The sequence below is a fragment of the Apis florea genome, unplaced genomic scaffold (assembly GCF_048593485.1).
Source record: "Apis florea isolate Af1SG1 unplaced genomic scaffold, ASM4859348v1 contig_3078_pilon, whole genome shotgun sequence".
In the NCBI taxonomy this organism is placed as follows: domain Eukaryota; kingdom Metazoa; phylum Arthropoda; class Insecta; order Hymenoptera; family Apidae; genus Apis; species Apis florea.
Genome location: NW_028256702.1, coordinates 2445376 through 2471045, shown reverse-complemented (window position 1 = coordinate 2471045; position 25670 = coordinate 2445376). Strand labels below are relative to the sequence as shown.

Below are 25670 nucleotides of genomic sequence, written 5' to 3'. Positions count from 1 at the left end.
TTAGAATATGATTGTATCTCGTATTTTAATTTGCGCATTAATCAATACGATTAATCAATTTCGATCATAAAAGTAATTAAAAATAACAAAGACTAATTGAGATTAACATTTTATATTTATAAAATATTATCGATAATTCTATTATATTGTGAGATAACATGTACAATTAATTTTTGCTAAATATAGCCATCGTCAATTAATAATAAATGTCAATGTTAGAACAGATTCAAATCCATAAATCGATAAATAAATATACATATGCAAAGAGCACTTCAATACATAGTCACGATCGATAAGCAATTAGAGGCATATATAATGGATGAATTATCGAAACTGTTTTATATTCATGAATACATATTAAACAATTCTAAACAAAATATGAAAAATAATATAGACAATTCGTATGCTTTACAAATGTCTTACAAATATATTCAAGAACGAAATTTTTAAATTAGTAATCAAAAATAAAGAAAGTAAAGAATATTTGAATAAATGCCAAGCAATTTTACGCATGTATATTTCTCTTTATTTTTCAAAACACGTTGGTAATATAATAATTACTAATACCTCTCAATAGAATCATACATAATATGATTCTATGATTTTGTTACATTAATTAAATGAAAAATATAGAATAAAATTTATAAACTTAAAAAAAATAGCTATTAAGAAAATTGAAAATTCGTTAAATATACTAATATCTAATTATTTTTTGATGGTATATTTTATTATTTATTTTTTGAAAAATTAAATTCATTAAATAATTTCATTTTACACTTTTCAGTTTATTTCTTCTCATGAAAACAATTCTTCTTTCACTTTTATATATAAAATTATTCTCTTTTATTATGAATTTTATCTATATATGTACAAGTATTTACATTGTTCACAATAATACAATAAAATAATATGCATGAATGAAATATTTATGTATTTCAATTTGCGTTTATTTTTAAAATTTTAAAAGTTTATAATTTATATAAAAGTTTAACGATCTTTAATTTAAAATATGTACACAATTAGTAATTCTTAAAAAATTTTAGGAAATAAAAATAGGAAATAAAAAAGTCTTCAAAAATATTTATAATAATTTTTAAATGCTATCGTATTTATAAATCCACGAACTTTAAAAGCAAGTTACATACCAAGAGCAAAAAAGATGAAATACCGATAATCTCGTTATAGCACATCAATTGATTGATTAAACATTTCTTGATAATCTAGTTATTCATTCAACGAATCTCTAATGGAGCGGAAATTAATTAAACCTGCTTATACAACACATTAGCGACAATAGATTAATCGTAATAAAATGTGAAAAAAATATATATCTTTTTGTTTAATACAAAAGCAGTTATTAAGTTAATTTTAATAATCTAACTTCAATAATACAATTCAATGTTAATGAAATACAAAAATTAAATATTTATTAAATACAATTACAAAATTGCATTATTTTAGATATTCAATGAATTAAAAACTACAAAAAGCTTTTTTCAAATTGTTATTTTATTAATATTGTATAATAATTCATTATATAGAATGTTGAATTCGTTAAAGGCAATAAATTAAAAAATATATTTTTAAAAAAATCGTTTTTTTATAAATATATTCACTTAAAAGGTAAGGAATAATGTGAACTATTCCGTACTTTTTATATTACTAATATATTTATAATTTATTCACATAAGTTTCATTAATTTGGTTTTTGCATTGTAATGATTGCCGATTATTTATGAGAAAAAGTATAAAACTAAATATGTATATATAATATAACGTTGAACGCGACGTGACAACCGTCTCGTGTGAAGCGTATTTACGTCGAATCACGTAAAAATGACTCACTGTGTTGTTATGTAGCGTACATTCTCATGTTATGAATGAAACGATTCTATAAGCTCGATGTACTTATCAGGAATTCTCTTCTATTTACAAGAATCTCAATCGTGTATAGATCCAAATGATTTCTACTTCCAATAACCGTTCTCGATTACCTCATATTCGATTACTTTATTTATATTATAGACTTTAAATCGATTTTATTGATATTACTTTTCAGATATCAAATTCACGCAAGAATTATATATATATATAAGTATAGATTTTAAATAATAAATAAATTTAATACATAATATAGAAATGGAAATAAATTCCATTTCGTTTGCAATTTAACCGTCGGCGAATAGCAAATCTTGCGAAATTATCGCAATGTTATGTTTTTGATTTTGTAAAAAGATGATGGAAGAATATATAACACTCTCGTGTAAAAATTTATTTTATAATTCAAACGAAGAGCGAAATTTTGTTACGGATTAAAAATGCCCAATATGCAACAATTTCATTATATCGCCTTCCAAGAGTTAAAATACTATAGCATATATCGTATGTATATTATATCGAATGAACAAGAATTTCAATATCCACGTCATCCCAAACAAATTGATATTGCTCAAGAATTTTTTGTTTCGTTTTGATTCATTCTATCCTTCATCTAGTATTTCTTAACTGTACTGACAGAAACCTCGTTGTCAAGAAATAAATGCGCGGCCTCCGTCGGCGAATGTACATTATTTCGTTCCCGAATGAATCATCGATCCGAGTGAGACACTCAACGTAGAAAATCAAAATTTCACCAAAATTAAAACCATCTAATTTCGATAGATTTTCATTATCATTTTTTCTGAATTTAAATCCAATTACATACCATGAAACTACAATGCATAAACGACGTTGTTTGACCAAATTAAAATTAATCTCTTAATCACAATACTATATACGTACGTTAAATATATGAAATAAAAAATATTGAATTTTATTATTTTAAATTTTATATTTAAATGTGAATCAAACGAATCAGGAAAGTATAAGATAATTTAGTATTAAAAACAAAAAATTTCGTCGATATATTTTTAAATTTCATATTAATTGCGAAATAATTATTTAATTCTAAATAATTATGAACAAGAAATAAGAAAATAAAATGATAAAATTAGAAAATACATGAAAATAACAAATGCTATTACATTAATTTTCGTTATTCGTATTATCGAGTAATTTGTCATACATTAAATATTATAATATATTTCGAGAATACGCATCTATTTTATATAATTTTTGTAATTCGTGTTTTTACATTCTATTGATTTATATTAATGAATTAATATCGGTCTTGTATGTGATCTCGACAAATATAATTAGTTTTTGAATGAAATTTTATTCCGACTATACAACATGTAATTTGAGAATTATTCTCAACAGAATTTTAAATAATTGAATTACAAGAATTGAATCACTTAAGCTTCAAATTATCGCATCAAAGTCCATAATTAACAATCATGCTTTTGAATAATTAGCCGTTGTCACCAACAGACGATAAATGTCACGTTTCGAATCACTCGAACGTCTAATTATATGACAAATGTATCCACTGGTATGCATAACTACTTTGCAACGTAGTCAACTTTCAAACTGACAGAAATAACAAGAGTATGATTTTTGAGTCATATGTAGACGTGACATTTGATAAGAGCAGGTCGTTTTACAAAACAATGATTGTAATTATTTATGAAAATAATTGAAACGATAAAACAGTAAATTCAAACAAAGTCGATTTTTAATAATATAATAATAAATTTTTAATAAAATCAAATTGAAAAATATTTTTTAAGAAAAAGTATTTTTTTCAATTTTCATTGTATTTTTTACATTTTTAGATATTTTTAATATTTCGTAAAATTCAAAAAATTTTAACACTTAAAATTTATAGAATCATTGATTATATATATCTAATAAAAATCCAATTAATACTAATTTGTAAATTTTAATGAAAAATTGATATTATAAAAAAAAAGAATTAAAAAACAAATTTTTAATTTTTTAAATTATAAGTGCAAGTGAATATATAATTACTTTATACATATCAATTGCAAATTTAATTTTATTAAATATTAGTTTTCGAATTAGAAGTTTTAAATATGAAAATTTATTATAAAAGAATTCAAGTTAATATATCTTTATTATGTATTTATTATAAATATATAAGTTAACGTTAAATTATATAATAATAATAAAAAACGTTAAATTATTGAAATGATAATAAAACTTCTTCTGTCTAATATTAAAATATAATTCGCAATTTATTTTAATAATCGTATATATATTACAAAGATTATTCTAAAATATATGAAATTATGATTTTCATTATAATTAAAATAGATCAATAAACGTATATATAACAAAAATATAGTACAATTTGAAAATACATAGAAAAAAATTTCAAATTAGAATACCATTACATATTTTTTGTTTGATACCATTACAAATTTTTTTTCTTAAAAAAAATGTAAACTTACCGTAAATACGAGGATAATCCGTACGTAGCCGAACGGAGGAATTCTGCTTTTCAGTCAAAAAATCCTTCAAATTCAGGTGTGCACTGTATATTTGTGCACATGTCACACGAAAGCGAATCGAGTAGCAAAAATAAAGGCAAATGAAAATCTTTGTGATAATAGTAGATAAAGATTTATATTGTAGTCACGTTTGTCTTTATTCAGCTTCTCTGTTTCACCATTTAGCACATTTTAACGGCACGTATGAACGATCGATTTCTTAACGTATACATGTAACAATTATCATTGGTAATTGCGTGCCCCTTAGAAAGTAATCGTTAGGTTAGGTCGCCGGTATGTCGAGAACGCACTCACAAAACTGCCAATTAAGAATCCAACTTCTGTTCACCGTTGTTCAAAACTTATTTGAATTCACTCAAAGTGGCTTGAAAACACGAAACGAAAGCACCTTGGAAAACACACACGCGTAAAGGACGCCTATTTTACACTTGCATCGATTTTGGCGTTAACGTATCTACACGATAAAACTTGCGAAATGATACGCGGAAACAACTTTTAATGTACCGTACACAAATCGAACTGATTTTGATAAAATATCTCGATAGGAACAGGAAATTTTCTTCACTTTCTCCACTTAAAAGCAAAAATCTCGATCAATGAGAATTTCTATGACACAAGCTCAATATTACTGTTACCTGCCTTTTTTTCTTTATTTTTACCGGCAAGCCGGTTCATGGATATACGCTTCTTTTTTGCTCTTTGAAGTTCTACTCTTATCCTTCCGTTCTTTGTTCCTCACGGCTCGGCCGCTGCTACGTGACTGGCCGATCGCTAGACACTTATGCCACACGAGGCGCGCCGAAGGCAAACGAAGGGGGACCGACGGTTCGTCGATCGGAAACGACCCTCAGTTGAGGGAGCCTTCCTTTGTTCAGGCGAGACTGTGCAGCATGGCTCGTAATATACTTTCTCTCTCTTTCGCTTTTTCTTCTCTTTTCCCCACGCTCGATTCTTCCTTCTATTTTTCACGTTTATTCGTTTTTCCACTTTTATTTCTTTCTCTTCCTTGCACACATCCACGACAATTTTCTCTTCTCTTCCTGCTCAATTACAATTCCTATCTCACTACTCTCTCTCTCTCTCTCTCTCTTCCTTCCTCTTTCACTCTTTTTCTCCCGCTTCACTACAGTACGAATGATCGTACGGTCTGTTAATAACTAAAACGACAGCAACGATCACACATAGCGTCTCGACGTTGGTAACGACGGCGAAGCGTTGGCGGTGGTGATGGCACCGGTGGTGGAGTGACGGCGTTGGTGGTGGGTGGTAGCGATGGTAGTGGCGACAGCGACAGTGGTGGTGGTGGCGGCAGCGGTGGTGGTGGTGGAAGTAGTGGGGTAGTGGTGGCGTCGCTATCCCTTCTCGCTTGACGGGGGCGGAAGAGGTGTATAAATATAACCACTACCACCGGTTACTACCCCTCTTGTATTACCCTTGGACATTCCGAACGGTATCCTGCGCAACCCCACCATGTACTATATATTCTCCCCACACGTTTCACTCTGCCATAAACTGATGATCATCATAACGGATGCACGAATCCAAAGAAATCGGTTGAAAGTTATTCACCGTATAGTTTAAGTGCCATTGACTGCTTTTATAAGGACTTGACAAATGCCAGTGATTAAATTTATAGCTATCTATGATCATTCAGATTTAAGATCTATTCATAGAATCTATACATAGAATCCATAATTATGAAATCAATTGATATATCATAACATCTAATCGCGCATATATTAAAGTTAATACGTAATTTATATGTATACAAATATCTGAATAAATTTAAAACATTATTTTTATATATATATACCAAAAATTATAAAAAAATTATAAAGGAATATAAAAAAAGGAATTTTTCTATAATAAATATTGAATTGTTATTTTTTTTGTGTTACTGTAAATAATATATTAAATAAATTTAAAATTAAAAATTAAATGATTAAATATAATTAAAAAAACAATAATAAAATGGAACATTTTTATTTGCATATCTTTTTTCTGAAAAAAAAAAATAAAAATATCAAGAAATATTATTGCTGTTCTTAAATAACAATTTTTTAAAGAATAATTTGTATAATTTGGAATACAATATAACATTAATATGTATAGAAAATATTACAAAATTTTAAAATTGAAATAATGTAACAATTTGTCAAATAGCTATAACGTACATACGACATGTAAATATCTCATTAAAAAAAAAATAATCTTAATATGCTTAAATTTTTATACTATATATAACAAATATATTACATTTAAATATTTAAAATTATTTTATTGTTATTTTAAATAATAATAATTTCAAATTACTGTTTTCTAATAAATTAGAGACATTTTAAAATTACTTAGATTTTTTCAATATACTATTGTTAAAATTTTTACTTAAAATTATAACACATTTTAATTTTGTTATTATAACATAAAATCTATTATAAAAAAATTATAATATTAATATACTTACACATTTTAGATATAATAATAATTTTTTTCAATAATTAATTAGTTTATTCATAAATTACATTTTTCAAATATTAATAAATAATAACAAGTATTAATTTTTATTTTATTGAAATTTTATTAATTTTTGCGACATATTGATTTGTTCGTAATATCGATTGAGAAATACTATTTTAGACATATTTTAGACATATAATAGACATATAAAAATAGACAATATTAATAACATGAAACATGATGATAGAAGTTTTGATAAAGTATACGAATGATACATGAAAGAATTTATTCGTATCATAATCTATAATGCAATATACATAGCCTTTCACGGATCGATAATTCATTGTTATCTTTTTTTTTAACGATCTATCTGTTACGATAATGTGACAATGAAATATATATATTTTATGGGAATTTTCAGAAACTTATACAATTATATTTGTTCATCCTTTGTCTTTATAAAATAATGATAAACTTTTTTTATATTTTAAAAATTATACCAACTAATATTATTTAGTCAAATTTAAAATATAAAATTTATTAAATATGTCAATAAAAAAAAATCTATATAAATTATTAAGATAAAAAAATTAAATAAATATTTTGTACAGAAATAAGAAAATTAAATTTAAAATATAATAATTTTAGAAGATAAATAGAATAAAAAATAGGAAAATATAATATAAGGAAGATTAAATATACAATATTTATTAATTATATGAAAGATAAAAGAAGATATTGCAATAGACATAATATCCATTATTATATATAAATCAAAAAATGATATTTACTATACCAATAAAAAACATGTAAATCATATTCAATATATATTAAAAAAATACAAAAAAAAATTTTTAAATTCTATTTTTACAAAAAAATTAATCTATGAAAATAATTAAAGAAAAATAAAATTGTATAATTGTATCAAAATTATAAAAAGTTTCTTTTTATATTGCATACAATATGAAAAATTTGATATACCAAATTATATATTAAATTATATATATTATATTATTATATAAATTATATTATATATATATATATAAATTATATATTATATATATAATTATATATTATATAAATTAAATTATATATATATATATATATATATATATTTAATTGATGTAAAATATATATTATAATGTTTATTTTGCGTTATTAAGTTTAAGTTTTTAAAATATTTCGATTATGTATTGCTATTGACTAATATTTTATTTTGTCTTCACATCTTCTCGCAATGCCTATGTTACTATTTTCATGTTATTCTCTCTACATTTTACAACTGTAACAAAACGAAATAAAAGTTAAACAGTTACTACGATCAACAGTTTTATTTCTTAATATTATATATTCAATATATATTTCAAATCAAAAAATTCATATTTTTTATTTAACAATTTATTCTAAGTTTTTTTCTTAAACTAAGTAATGCTATGATTATTATGAAAGTTTCTTTATAAACACTTTATCAGTGAAAAGATCAATTACATTTTTAAAACTGAGAGAAAAAGTACAACAACACTTAATCAAGAGAACAAAATGACAGAGTGCACCTGCTTTGCAAGCAAGAGACTTTCTTTTTATGTATTTTTTTATTATTGCGTTTTATATGTATTTTGTCTGTTCTCTTATAATTAAATTTCAATGTAAATAATTTTCATTTTACAAATTTATATTTACAAATATTTTTATTTTAAATTATACATGACAAAGATAATTAAAAGAATTTAGAAAGAATCAGAAAGTAAATTTTTTTTTATAATTTTTTAAATAAATAAGTTCTCATTGTTTATAAATGAATATAAAATCAGATATTTTCAAATCTTCAAAAAAGATTAAATGTTATAACATTGTATCAAATATAATTTTATAGAATATACGTTAGAAAAGAAAAAAAAAATGTTGTTAGTTTTTATGTTATATTTTATTATATGCGAAAAATAAGACAGAATTAAAAAAAATAAGTAAAAAAACGAATAATATTTGTTTATTAGTAATCTTTTTTTTCAGAAAATTAAATTTTGAAATTGAGTACGAATTTGGCTAATTTCCAATTTGTTACAAATCTTTAATCAAAAGGAGATAAAATAAAATTCTTTTATTCGATTCATTAATTTAAAATTAATATATACTTGACTAATTTATATAACTACATATATGAAATCAATTTGTTCGAAAATGAAAATTGAAAAAAAATTTCATTTTATTATATTTTTTATTTATTTTTGTATGTAAAATAATTTCTTATAAGTAATTAAATATTTAATTATATTCAATCAAAAATTAATAAATTTTGTTTTTGTATTTGGCAAGTTTTTATATTTAATTTATGTACTCGATAATAACAAGAATTTAAATAAAAAAAATTTATTCTATATTTTGGACTTACTTTTGTATCTTAAATTTATTCTTTTGTATGTTGAATTCATATTTTTCATACATACATATATTATGTATAATTTGCATGTATATTATGCATAAATAGACATCTTTACGATATTTGCATTAATAATAATTTAAAATTATTATTATTTATTAAATATTATAATATAACTTAAAATTTTCTCATGTTATCATATCTTTCCGTACAAATATTGAAGTATGTATATATATATATATAATATTGAAGTATCTTGATAAAAAAATGAATGACGTAAATATTAGTTATCAGAAAAATATAAGAAAGCTAAGACTTATTTTTAAAATATATTATATTTATTTTGTATGTTGTATTTAATTTAAATGTTTTACTATATTATGTTTTACTATAGCAATTCAATATATGCGCAAAACTTTAATCTATTAAAAAAATTATATATTTTTTGAATATATGCTTCTAAAAATTATATATCACTATAAGTTACATAGTCATATATAACTACATTTAACTACGATTTTACAATTAGTAAAAATTTTCTATGTGTATACATAAATAAAATAATATATAAATATTTTTATTATTGACCAAAGAAAAAAATCAATTGCAAAATTAGTTTTATTGTATTTATCATTATAAATAATTAAATAATTTAATAAATTATATACATAATATAAATGTTAGCTTGTATTTATAAAAGTTATATATGTTGTATATATAAAATTTTTTATTATTAGTAAAAAATTTGTATGCAATAAAAGTATTTCAATGAATAATATAGTTAAGATTTTATTAATAAAATCTTTAATCAATGATTATGACAAATGAATTTTAATAGAATATATATTTTTTTCATTACTTATATTTTTAACGTATTAATATGGAATATAAAATTATATTAGATAATATAAATCACATCACATCACAAATCATAAATTATAGGTAATTAGAAATAGAATAATGTATCTAAATTTTTTTCTGAGATAATGATATGAGATAACGATCTGTCAAATAGATTAAAAACTTTATTGTATATTATAAAATAAATATGAGATAAAAGAAAATAGTTATGAAAATTTTAATTATCATTTATTAATAAACTTTTTAAATTTTTGTTTTTATTTATCAATCAATTAATTTAAAAAATAAATAATTTGTAATATACATTTATATATAAAATATTTGTTCCAATCAAATTATTTAGAAGTAATATAATATCAATTTCAATTTATCAATTTATATCAATTTATATATCTAAATTACAAGAAAATAGATACATATAATATAGCGTTAACTGTATTAATCTATATAAACTTTTTATAAATTATTACGTAAAATTATATATAATATTATAATATATAATAATTAAATTTTATTGAAATTTATTTAATTTTTTTATTTCGTTTATTATGAAACATGTTTTAAAAAATATAAATGAATTTTTCATTAAATTTATTAAAAAATTATAAAAATTCTAAATATATAATTATATATACATATATATAATTAATTTTTTTTTAATTTCAATTAATTTTTTGATTTTTAATTTTTTATTATACGAATATATATAAATAGAAATGAAAGTTTATATAATATATTGTATAATTATTTAATTTATTTAAATAAGAAATGTGCATTTCTTTATTTATATTTTCACTACTGTATATTATAATCATACTAATTATACAAATGAAATATAATTTTAAAAACATAATAAAGGGATTAATTATTAAACAAATTTCATAATCCATGATTAAATAGTTCTGTGATCAAATTTTATTTATAATTGTTAATAAATAATTGTTTATTTTCGTATTTTTTAATCTTTCAATTTCACAATTTATTAAATGTATATCAGAAAATAGCTGATTTTTCAAAAAAACAGCAGCAGTAAGTATTCATAAATTTTTTACTTTGTAAAGTCCATTTTGTTTTTCTTCATCACATCGCGGTTATAATTTTTTATTATTATTTATATATTAAAGAAGCAATATTTTATCGAAATAAAATAGTCAGGTTTCTCGTAAATATGAACGTCTGGCTGAAAACGAATAATCGTGTCGGCGTGTGCCACGCCGGAAAACAGCTGACTTGTATTTTTTCGTTAGAGAAGCAGCTGGCCTTCCAACCCGTGAGCCAAGAGTCGTCTGCGTTCCTTATACCGGGTGCTCCTTGATTAACGATTCGAGTTACATATGTATTTATATATACATAAGTATGCGCAAATATTTGATCATAGAACCTTATAGAAAACTTTTATAAATATAAAATATATTTATCAATTTTTATAAGTATTAAATGTACAGAATAATTATATCAATATGTAAAAAATATCATTATCATCGTAAATAAAATTATTAATATAAAATTTAAAACAAATTCGAAAATATATAGAATTAATAAAAGAAGAGAATTGTTAGAATTCGTGAATATTATAAAGATATTTTAAAAGAAGTTAATCTAAAGAAAAATTTTAATTATTACTAAAGATAGAGTTACTATATGAATAATTAAGATAATAGTAATAATTATTGAATGTCTGCAAAATTTATGTTCATAATAATATTTTATAATTTTTATATTATATATATTTATTTATTTATTTATATCAAACAATGTTACATATAATCCCGAATCATATTTATTTACGTTTTATAAAACATACATATTATTTTGTACATAAAATTATTTTATAGAAAGAATAGAAAAAATTTTATAGAAATTAATAATTTTTAAACTTTCATATTTCAAAAATGTTTGAAATTCTTTTATAGTTTATATTATACATCTTTTTATATATAATTTTTATTTATTAGAAAAAAAATAAATTATATTATCTTTATAAATAATTAATACATATATCTATTAATAAACAATTAAACAATATCTAAAAATTAGTAAAGTAAAATTTAAATTTTTAATCTTACAAAGTAAAACGTAGTGCACATCATTATGAATTTTCCATCTAATTTTACTATCTAAGTTTGATATTATTCCCATAGTAAAAAGTTTGGAACGTTTCATGCATAGAAACGAAAGAAAAAAGCAATAAAAGTGTCATTCTGCTAGTCAATAATTAACGAAAGTTTCAGAGTTTCAATCGTTATTTCCGTGCGTGCCACCCTTCTTACTTACTTAACTTACTTGAGAATTGTTTTCAAGGAAAGATATCGAGAAAAGATTTTATTATCAGTTCGTTATTTTCATTATAAAATTAAGATTAAAACAAAAAACTATAAAGAAAGAAATTATATTTATAAAAGATAAGATAAAAGAATATAATAAAGTATTAAATACTTTCATTAATTATTTATTTATTTTCATTTGTTAATTATTTATTTTATGTTTATCTATTTATTAATCTTATTTATTATTACATTATTATTATATAAACACGTATAAAATTTATATATGTATAATTTTTTTAACAATGTTTATATTATGAATGAAAAGGGAAATTCAGAGAGGAATATTCTCTTCTCATGATTTTTCGCTTTAAAAAATTATAATTATAATTATTATAATTAAATAATGATTGATTTTATTATCGCATCATTTTATACAAACAATACAATTATATTTATTTATGTTGTTCTTTTTTAATGAAATAAAATATTAAAAATTAATTTAATTTTTTTAAATTTTTTCAATAAAGATGTTTTGTGTCATTCTTCATTTTTTCTCTTTATATAAAATGTAAGAAATATGCAAAGTATTATTGAATTGATAGTACGAAATAAAATAGAATAAATCTATATAAAAAAAATAGAAAATCGAAAATATAGAATGATATTTTTTTTATATGGAGGATCATTTTCGAATAAATCAACATAAAAATTAATTAATTAATTAGTTACATATAAATATATTTGATTATACTATAGGTTAGTTTTTATTCATTCATATAAATGAACTTTAAACATATTATGGCTTATTATTTCCAAGTTAAACTTTCAATCTTTGCAGATGTTTGCTTCTTTGTTTGTATCAATCTTTTATTTTCTATCGCATGTTACGATTTAATTAGCAACCATAAATACACGTACATGTAATACAAGAATCAATATCAAGATATATTCTCAGATATATCATTATTGACAAAACGATAAAGATTGAAAATTTAACATGAATTAATAATAAGCTATGACATTGATAAAGCTCATGTATACAAACGTAGCAAAAACTAGTCTACAATATAGCCAATAATGTATTTATAGTTGACAAATCTTCGATGTATATATTCTGTATACAGGATTTTAGTATATTCTTGGAATACCTTTGGGAGGTTGATCCTACATGCCAAAACAAATACAAAAGATGATATACATAAAGATCGGTTGATTTATTATTTGTTAAATTATAAACAATATAAGTTTACATTATATAAAACAAAACAGAAGCAACACGTGGCAGAGTGATTTCATGCTATTTTTATCTCACTTCATCTTGAGTTCAATGTGAATTTAAATTGTTTATAAAATTTCAATAAACATTTTTGTACATCAATTTTTATGTTTATACCGGTTTTTAGAATTAATCCTCCAGAAATAATGCTTTATGAATATATTAATATTTCGTATACCAATTTATATATATATATATATATATATATATATAAATATATATAATATGAATATATAAATTTTATGAAGTTTAATTGGTATATAAACGTAATATTTAATATTATAATTTATAAATTGCAATAAATCAAATTCTTGGAAAATTTTACGTACATAATTTCTTTTATAATCGTATATAAATATACATACCATTTACATCATACCCGAATGATTTTATGATATAGACCTAGATAAAATTCTAAATATATCTATATTTTGACTATAAAAAAACAAAATCCTTAGGTAATCAATACAAGGAATCATTGATTTTACCAGAGCATTTATCCATGCAAAAGATCGGATCATTATATTCTTACAGCGATTAAACACAGTTTTTCATGCGATATGCTAAATTTATACATTAACTGATAATAATCCTAAAATCGATATAATTCGTCAACAAATTTTAGTATAATTTTAGTATTAGCATGATATAAAATGTTATTTTGTTAAATTTTTTTCGTTTCTACCATTAATAACTTTATTATTTTTTGTTCAAACTTTAATAAATCATTAAATAAAAAATTGTATAAAAATTACAAATTATTTTTTTAAAGATTATTATTTAAGAAAAATTAATAAAATTCCAAACAAAAAAAAATATATACTTTCTAAATACATAAAATATTAATTTTATTAATTATTTATTATTAGAATTTCTATTAGAATAAATTTAATAACATTTAATTAATAATAATATTTTTTTATTAATAAGATATTAATATTAATAAAATATTAATATTTAAATTCATTGAAGAGACTTTATAGATAAAATAATTTAAGATTTACTAAAAATGAGAATTTTTAAAGATAAAAAGAAAAATGTACACATACAAAAATATAATTATTAAAGAGCAAATTCTTCATGAAGAAAAAATTAACTTTTTTCTATTAAAATGATTATTTATAATATTTATAAGTAATATTGTTTTTCAAGAGATAAATTATAATAAAAAATTTTATGATTTTAAATAACTTTTTTATCGTTGGAAAAAATTTAGAAAGAACTATATAAAAAAATTTATATAGGTAATTTATCATGACAGTAAATATATTTAATAAACCCTTACTTTGCACACAACATTTCATTAAGTATACGCACAGTTTTTAAAAAATAGAAAATAAAATTAAATTTCATAAGACAAAATTAAATAACTTCTAGTGATGCATCATATGCACTATAATGAATATTTTGAAAATTCCAAGATTATTTTTAATTTTTTAATTGAATTATTGAATATTTTTTTTATATATGATCTTCTATTTCCTGTAAAAATGTATTATATTAATATTAATATATTCATGTCGAAAATTAATTAGTTTAAAAAATATTTTAATTCTAAGTTTGTAAATTTTAGTTTAAAAAAAAAAAGAAAAAAAAGAAAGTATTATGCTTTTCTTGTCACAATAAATATATAAAATTAAAGTTAATTGATTTTTGATATAAGTATATATCAATATTCTCTTATAAAAAATAAATGAATATTTTAATTATCATATAAAAAAAATATATAATTTCATTTAAGAAACTTTAAAATTTTCCCATTTCTGAATCAAGCATATGATGACATGCGTTATATAATGTATTATTTAAAACTATTTAATTTTATGTTTAAGTGAAAGTTATTAAAGTTATTTTATCTTCTATCGCATAAAAACTATTCAATTGTACGAGATTCAATTATTTTATAGAATTTTTTTTTTTATAATGTTTCATTACTAATTTTTCAATATTTAAAATTATCATGTGAAGAAATATAAATTGCAAAAAAGAATTAATAAATAATCTCCCTTGAAAATTAAATTATTAATATTCAGACTTGAAAAGAATAGTTGCAAATATTTTAAAGATATGCAAATCTGGCAGATTTAGTATTATATAGTATAGTATTAGTATTATATAGCATCTTTAGAATATAAAAAGACAATTTTTTTTTAACACAATTGAAATTATTTAAAAAAAATAGTTTGATATTTGATGAATCAAAGTTAATATGATTTTATTTATTTAATAATGATTATCTATACAAATAGTGAAGTATCGAAAAATAATCATGTAAAATGAATGATGATGAATATATGTAATTTTAATAAAAAAACTTATTACAAAAAAGTAATTAATGCAATTAATTTTATATAATATAATATTAATATATTAATTTTATATTAATATATATTATATTATTACACATTATATATAAAACTACTTACTTTATTATATTATATTATATTACTGTTACTTTAATGAAATTCCACTATGTTCTATTAATATTCTAATAATATTATATAATATTATAATATATAACATAGTGTACTTACATTAAAGTAACATTTTTTAATAAAATAATACAAGTTTTTAAATCTTTCTTAGAATTATTGTAATGTATATAAAATAAAAATTTTACATACATACTTATAAAATATTTTTTCCTTAATAATATAGACGAATATTGTTAATATATTGATTGATATATAAAAAAATATAATTTGATTAAAATTTTATAATTTTATCATAAAATAAAAATCAATAATTATATTTTAGAAAAGAAAATTCAAAAAATATATTTCTTTTCATACTATATTAATTACATATTACGTAAATCTTATAGATAATCTTATAAATAATTATTAACAAAATTTTTTGACAAAACTAATATGCATAATCGATCATTTAAAATATACTTAGATTTATAAGAGAATATATATGTAATTTGTTTAAAATGAATAATTTATTACACATGCCAAGTTGATCGATTACAATTTCACTCATTGAATAATTGTACTAAAAGTTAAATATGTATATATACATTTATATATCCATGTATGTATTCATTTCCTAGTAAAAAAGCCGTTACGAGAAAAATAAGAGAAAAGAGATAAATAGAACTATCGATAATAAGAATGAGAGTGACCGTGTTGCTTTGACGATTTTTCTTGTGATGAAAACAAACCAAGGTTACAACGCTTTGTTGCGTCGTTTGCAAACTCCAATTTCTTGTGCAATTCGTTCTGCCAAATAACCATTAGACAAGTTTTTACGTAATTTCAATGAACAATAATTTGAATTTTGTATTTTTTCTTTACTCTATTTTCTTTTTTTTATTTTTTCTTTACAAATTGATTGAAATAAAAAATTATTTATCGTTAATGTAGTAATTATATTAAAGAGGTAAAAATTTTAATTATGTTTACAAATAATTTTTTATATTAAGCATTTGAATGAACAATAAAGATAATAGAAAAATCTTTTATGTCATTATCATGTTATATTAATTCATTAATTTTTCTCTGATGAAAATTGAAATTAATTAAAATTTTATTTTTATATAATTTACGATAAAAACTAAAAATATATTTATATTAACTATAAAAAATATTTTAATAAAATTTATTTATTCATTAAGAATTTTATTTTATTTTATGTAAAATAATAAATAATTATTTGCAATTACTTTAAAAAAAATTATAATTTTAAAATTATTGAAAAAGCTTATATAATAACATATAATAATAACAATAAAAGAAAATATAGTGTAATAAATAATAAAATATAATGAATATAATAAACATAAAAGAATATAACAAAAATATTTGAAATTTTTATCATGTATGAAAAATTTTTATTTTTTCATATATAAATCTATATATTGATATTTTCTATTAATTATTAAGACACTAATATTTAAAAAAATGAGAATATCGAAATTATGAATAATTTTACAATCATTATACAATCTATGAATAAATTAATTCAAAACGATTATGATTAATGACATGAATAAAGATATTAAAAAGTGTTTCTACAAATTTGATGAATTAAGACAAATTTAAACATATATGATATATATATAAAAAGAATATTTGTTCATAAAAGATATGTCCTGCTTCGTAATTATGATCAAGAAAGATTAGTTATCCAAAATTTCAACACATTATTCATATATAAATACTTATTTTGTATATGTCTAATTTATTATTTTTTATGTATACATTTATAAATATTAAAAAAATCTTCTTATATTATAAATAATAAGATTTAGTATTTAAATATTCTAAATTAATCTTGTTTTTTTATATCTATATTTATCTATATTTTTTTTTATTATATGCTGATAAACTATTCACATTATACAATATATATAATTATTTTTATATTATTGTGTAATATATGTATTGTAATGTTTCTGAACATAATAAAAAACTTTGTTAAAAATAATTTTCTGATATCTTTATATACTTACAAAATATTTAATCGTTTTGATTCAATTAATAATAAAATATTTTATGTATGAATATTTTTTAATTTATTAGCATAAATAAAAATTATTCATTAATTTTATATTTTAATTTCATTTCTAGTTTTTTGTATGATAGTTTGAATTTATTTATCGATTTATATGATCTTTATTAAAATTTACCTTTATTTTGAAATTAAATTTTTTTTATTTACATTAAAATGAAATTTATAACTACATCAGAATTATAAAAGGCTTCGTAAATTTTTAAAATAGTATTGCTATTTCTTCAAACATTTGGTGGGAAAAACCAGCATAGAGTGCTTATTTTTTTTTTTTGTTGAAACAAATTTCATGGCTGCAATAGACTATACATAAAGGCATGTCAACTATATGAGAGAGAATTGGAGATAGAGTTTCAGAGAATCGAACGCTTTTTGCTTTTGGCCATGTACATGAAACTAAAAGCTGACGAGAATAACGAGAAGAACGTTTATCGCCCTGATCCGTCACCTCCAACGCACATGCTGAAGAAATTAAAATTTTTTGTCCATTTCCTCGAACGACTAGTCACCATCTACAGCAGACCGTCGTGGGATCCCAACAAAAAGAAAATAAAAACGAGAAAACGAAGAAGCGTCTGACGACATCGCTGCACGATGCTTTCAGAATTCATTAATGGAAATTCTACTCACCAGTATTGCTGTTTTTGACCATTTCTTCCTTATTTTCTTCCAGTAGTATCCAGAAAAATTTTAGAATTAAAGAGAATTGTGATACATACCTATATATGAACAGAAAGAGAAACACGATTTGAAAGTACGTAATTAAATATTGATCAGAAATTTGTAACTTTATGTTTTAGAGTTTAATCTAAAATATTACATTATTCTGTCAAGATATTTTGTATTATTTTTATAAAAAAGATTAAACTTTAATTGATTCAAAAAAATTAAATTTTATTCTTTTTATAAATGAATATTTTAATATGTGAAAAATAAGATATAATTTATTTGAAAGAAATAGAAATTTGAAAAGAAATATTTAAGTTTAAAATTGAATACGTGAGCGATATACAGCAAATTTCTCACTTAATTTTACATTCCGAAAACATTAAATGTATTTTCTGATATATATATGTATAAAACCTTTCTTTATATAAAAATTTGGACTAATATTTTTTAATATGTTCTGATATTGGATTTAATTTTTGTTAATAATGAATCATAAAATGAATTTTTTTTTTAAATATCTTTCAAATATCTTCTTGACTATCTTCTATAATCTATATCTTCTAGTTTACTTCTCAGTTAGCTATCTTATTATTTTTTAACTGAAAAAATCTTATAATCAATATACGATACTTAAATTTATTTAATATTTTTCAAAATTTATTTAAAAAAAATCTGAGGATTTTTATTTTTATTTATAATATAATTATTAGTAAAAGTATATATGTCATTTAAACAATTTTTTAAAATTCAGTATTTTTAAAAATATTAAAACACTTTAAAATTTTCTTTCAATTTTAATAAATATTTTTAAACTATAAAAATTGAAATTTATTTTCATATATATATATATATATATATATATATATATATATTGAAAATAAATTTATATTTAATATATATTTTATATATATATATATAAGAAAAATAAAACTAGTAAAATCGACAAATATTTTTTTTTATATATTTTTATTTCATAAAAATTTCAATTTAAATATCATCAGTTTTTTAATTTAAATATCATCACCATCATATTGCTTTGATAAAGTATATATTATAAAAGAATAAAAATATATTAAAATATATTATAAATCATAAATTACAAATTATCAATTATATATATAAATTTATAAATATATATGTATAAAATTGATGTTACTATTTTATTTCGCATTTAAATATCTTTAATCAATGTAACATGTTTTTACGAACATAAAGCATGAAACAATAAACCGCGGTTTTACCATGGAATTGCAATTGACGTATTTCCGGGTCGAAAACAATCGCCCAATCACGCCTTAACCGTCTATGTACTTCCGCTCTTCAATTACTCGATCACTGGGCTTTAACAAGAGATGTGAACACGAGATTGTTTCGAGAATGATGAAATTTACATCGTACGAAATGAACGTATTCGAATGTATATTTATACTTCACAAAATCGAATTTTCAAAAAATACAACTGACACTTTAATTTTGATGATTAATGATATCTTTAATTTATTAATCACAAATTGTTCAAACATTAAAAATATTTAATTATACATTACTATTACAATATTAATAAATGAATGATTCGATTCTTACCTTTTATATTATGTTGCAACAGTTGTCAAATAACCCGGTAAACTTCCAATGTGATATGCTTGAAGGTTAGGTTTTCGCCGGTTCGAATATATAAACATATACTTTTTCTAATTCACGTTTTTCTACTTTGGTATGTTACAAATTATTATGTTATATCGTTTTACAAATCAATAAACAATATTATACACATATAATACACATTTTAACCATAAAATTAAGTGTCAGATTTTACTTCACGCTACGTACGACTCGACGTTATTCGTAAACTTTCGTGCCAGACTCGTGCAATTCCGTCATTTCTCGGCCAGGTACGTGTCTCGATAGATAGTAAACTACAGTTTCAAGAAGGTAGAATTGAGATTTTAAGAAATGGTTAGAATACTTAGATAGTATACTATTATTATGTTTTTATTTGTTATTTGTTATTATGTTATTAGTTGTTATTTTTATATTTCATTATTTAATAGAAAACTATTGTTTAAACAATAATAGTATTCTTTTAAAAGTAACAATTATTAAAATAAACAGAATAATTATAAAATATTTTTTTTAATAAGATGTACTCATGATATTAACATAATTTATACAATTTTTAATAAATTGTGAAAACATTAATTATTTCTTTCTAAATTGATGAAACATTTACGCTAAAAGATAATATCTTTACATTTTTTTTGGTACAGTTTTGTTTCTATAAATTTTTGCAAAAAGTTATATTAATAAATTTTTATATATATTTCAAAAATATATTTATTATTTCTCATAATATATATTTTATGTATTAAAATAGATAAAATTAAAATGTATAAATTTTTTGCGATAAAGAACTATACAATTTTTGACATTTTATAAGTTGAAATTTTATTTTTATCTCAATGTGGAAAATTTCTGAATTCTAATATCGATGCTATTGTTTAAATATCAGAAAAATAGATATATGATATCAAAAATATAATAGTTTACAGAAATATTCAAACATTATCTTATAAAAGAAAAAAATCATTTAACTAGAAATCATGATGAAATTTTAATGATTTATATGAAGAAAACATAATAAGTTATATGTATCAAGTAATTTTTTTTCGTCAAAAATCTCTTTGAGAAAATAAAATTTTAGTATTCTTTTTTTTTGTATACAATTGAGAATTTGAGAATATTTTTTTAAAAAATAAATACAATATTTTTGAAAAAATAATCTATAATCGTATAATTCATATAAAAACGTATATATATAATCCATTATATTCTATATATACAAAATTTAATTAAAATTAAAATTATCAGATTAGGTGTTTTTCTTGTACATAGTAGATATATAGTAGATATGATCGATTTCGTGACTCAGTGTAATTTTAATTTGTTTCATATAATTATATATAATACTTTCAAAACTTAATTCTAACATGTATATTTTTATTATATTTTTATTAATAATTTATAACGAGTATTTACTTTTGTAATTTATTACAATTATTTATGAATAAAAAAGATATATTAGATGTACCTTTTAAAAAGAATGAATTTATATTTTTCAAAGAAAAATTAAAATTTATCTTAATTTTAAAGAAAATGACTTATTGTTTTTTATAAATCTTTTATTAATTATAATATAAATTCTATATTAATTTTTTAAGTAAAAGATTTGAAGAATTGTAATAAAAATTTAGTTTATGAAATTTAGTAAGAATAAAAATATTATATATATGAGCTTATACAAAATATTTAAATGATTTTATCTATCAGATATGAAATTGATTGTTTTTAATTTTATTCTATTCTATTCAAAAATATTTTCTTAAGATGTTGTTATTTAATGGTTTGTCGCATTTTCTACCATTGTTATATATTTTATGCTATATTTCTCTTTGATTTCATATACATAAAAATAATAATATGTTAAAACATAAAATATTTAATATATTTCATATGTCTACAGGAAATAAATATCTTCATATTTAAAAAACAAATTTTTTTTTATTCTGTTTTTAATGCTTAAAATATGCATCAATTTTGTTGGAAATTAGAAGAAAAATAATGATGAATAAAAAAATGACTGAAAAAATATAAAAATATAGAAATATAATAAATAAAAATGGAGAACAAAATAAAGAAGAAGAAATAATTATTTGATATATTATTGATTTGATGATTATTTTTTATAGCATAAGTAATACAAATGTTCTATAATAATATCGAAATAATTTAAAAAATTTCAAATCTCAATAATTTTTAAATTTTTATAGTTATAAAGCGTAACTTAATGAACCAAAAAATATTCTAATGAATCTATTTATAAAAAAAATGCAAGTCCTATTAAAAATAAAAAATTCAAAATATTATAGTAAAAAAATAAAAAAAAATTCATAATATTTAGATTAGATAAAAAATGAAAAAAGATTTATAAAATATATAAATGGATCAAAAAATTAATATTTTCAAAGTTATAAATAATTTTTGTTTTGTTTAAATGAATTCGTTTGAAATTATTATATATATACAAGATATCAAATGAAAAAAGGAAATGTAAAAAATTTCTGGTATTAGGAAAAGAAAAAATGATGAAATAATTATTTCATATATCATATTATACAATGAGTAATCATTCATTTTAATTAAAAAAAATTGTTTATAACTTTGAAAATTTATATTATTTTTTATATTATTTTAAATTTTTTATATTATTTAAAATTTATATTATTTTTTAATTGTTTATCTTGTTAATCTTTTTCTTCATTCACATGAAGTATGATTTACTCTCACAATTATAAATTTTTTTTAATTTATATATAATATATAATATATAATTTTTATAATATAATATATAATTTTTTTTCATCATTTCTAACCATTGTAAAGATTTGTTTCGATTGAAGAAATCCTGAAGATACAAATATATATTCTATATTCATATACATATTATTGATATATGGAATTTTTATCATGTTTTGATAATTAATTTTCAACTATCAAATTATTTTATTTTCTTTTGTCGTTTATTCAGATTTATTCAATTTTATTAGATTTTTTTTATTACATAGTTAATATATATTTGAATTTTTTTCTAAAAATTATAAATATTCTTAGAAATGATAAATTGTACGTTTTATTTTTATTTTTATTTTTTTATAATATATAAAATATATATTTTAAAATATTTAAAGCATTCTTTTTAATATAAATATAAATATAAATATAATTATAAGCATTCTTTTTAAAACGATTTATTTCTTTTATTAATTTTGATTAGATAAAAATTGAATATATAAATATTTTAAAAAAATGTAAATCATTATTTCATGAAAATTAAATATTTTATTAATTGTTAATAATATATTTATCTTTCTAGAAAGACGATTAATCATTTTTTTTAAATAAAAAATATAAAAAATAAAAATATAAAATCATACCTAAAATAATATTATATTTTATGTTTTATACTTTATTTATTATTTTGATAAGCAAGATTGCGATAATATTAAGATTTTTATATTATTCAATTATATTCCATTGAAAAAATTGGAGAAAAACAACACAAGTAATAAAATAATAAAATGAAACAAAGTTTCAGGATACATGAATCCTTGATCGGTATTGGTATGACATATAATAAACGGATTTTCCTTTCGCGCTCGGCGAGAGTAAGAGTAATCTTGCAACTTTCATTTGTACTCATTCGGAGGGGGGTCTCCATGATGTCATAAATATAATTCTGTATCGTAATCCGAATCACGGTGAAAGGTTCTGATCGAGAAAAGAGGTTAATACCGTGGGGTACAAAAATGAATCTCTATCAATATCAACTAAGTGAGATAATAATGTGCCAGTAAAGATATCTATGTATTACTAAACAGGTATAGAATATCTATTAGAATGTGTATTTATATATATATATGTTACATACTTTTTCCTCGAAAAATATTGATAAATATTGAGATATCTAGTTATTATATAAATATAAATTTAATTAATCATGTTATATTATATCATTATTTTTATTATATTATTATTCATTTTTTAATCATAATAGAAATTATAATGTAAAACAAATATATAAGAATATATATAATGAATATAGATAAAAAATATGTGAGAATATAAAATACAAAAGTATTTAAATGTTTACAATATTTATATGTAATAATTAATATATATTTTCATTTTTTTTAAATATTAACATTGTATAATTGTATAATTAATTAACTTTGAAATTATTTTAATCAAAATTGTTATAATTATAATTATGTCATTGATCATAGATATATATGTGCAATACATTAATTACATTATCAATCCATAAGTAAATTTAATAAATAATAAATTCAAACTTTTGTTAAATATAAATTTATGATTATTGAAAATTATATATGTGCATATGGCTATTAATAATAAACTTAAATTTCTATTAATATTTAGCTTTCTTACTTTTTAGAATTTTTAAAACGAAATTATTCGATATTTATAATTATTTATTTGAAAAGTATCTATTAGCGAAAGTAAAATTCTTTGTATTTTAGTTAAAAAATTAGAATAGCAGTGGTAGAGTATAAGATTCATAAGAATATAATTTGCGTTTAAGCTTAGTTTCACTTCAATTCCAATTGAGATAGTATAACTCGTAATCCGGTTTAATAATTTCCTTGGTGGAAGAATCGTAGTGCCACGTAAGAGACCGGAAGTTATTTGATACGTAAAATTTCTATCCCCGGAAATAACAAAGGTGAAACGACTATAAGCGAGAAAGCACTATCATATCTACATGTATATTCATATTTCTTTTCTTTTAGTACAATTAATATTTTTTAATCCGTTTTTATATTTTAAATCATTTAAAATATTAGCTTTATTAAAAGTTTTATTTAAAGTTTAATGACAGAGAATATAATTATTTATATTTAATATTGTATTCATAAATAAATTTATAATTTGTATTATTGTAACATAAAATTTTAGTTCTTAATTATAAACATATTTATTAATTATTAATTTTTTCTTCTGTAAAATAAATATTTTTAAAAAGTATTTTTAAATAGTGTCTCTTTAATTCATATTGAATTTAAAAATATGAATTTTTGAAGATCAAAAATTACTAATGCTTAATAAAGACATTATCTACAATGACATCTTTATTCTTTTAACCTTTTAAATATGATTATGTTCAAAGGTCGCGATTCAATTTATTAAGTTAACGTCAGAATTTCATGTTTCGAATCGATTAATTCTAATTAATTCTAATTAATAAAGCATAAATAAAA

General features: G+C 19.9%; 1 protein-coding gene across 3 annotated transcripts in view; it reads right to left on the bottom strand.

The window, feature by feature from the left end:
• Positions 1 to 20740, bottom strand: part of brat (tripartite motif-containing protein brain tumor) — an 85798-nt gene extending 65058 nt beyond the window's left edge. Inside the window, exons 1-3 of one of the 3 annotated variants that reach the window (XR_015292173.1) lie at positions 20419 to 20688; positions 18796 to 18884; positions 18285 to 18677 (exon numbers count right to left, since the gene is read on the bottom strand). The gene's annotated coding sequence lies outside the window, so the exon portion shown is untranslated. Of the gene's footprint in view, positions 1 to 18284; positions 18678 to 18795; positions 18885 to 19781; positions 20175 to 20418 lie in introns of those variants that run through there. The other 2 variants (XR_015292172.1, XM_012491343.3) reach the window with 2 other exon arrangements.
• Between the last annotated feature and the right edge of the window lie 4930 nt (positions 20741 to 25670).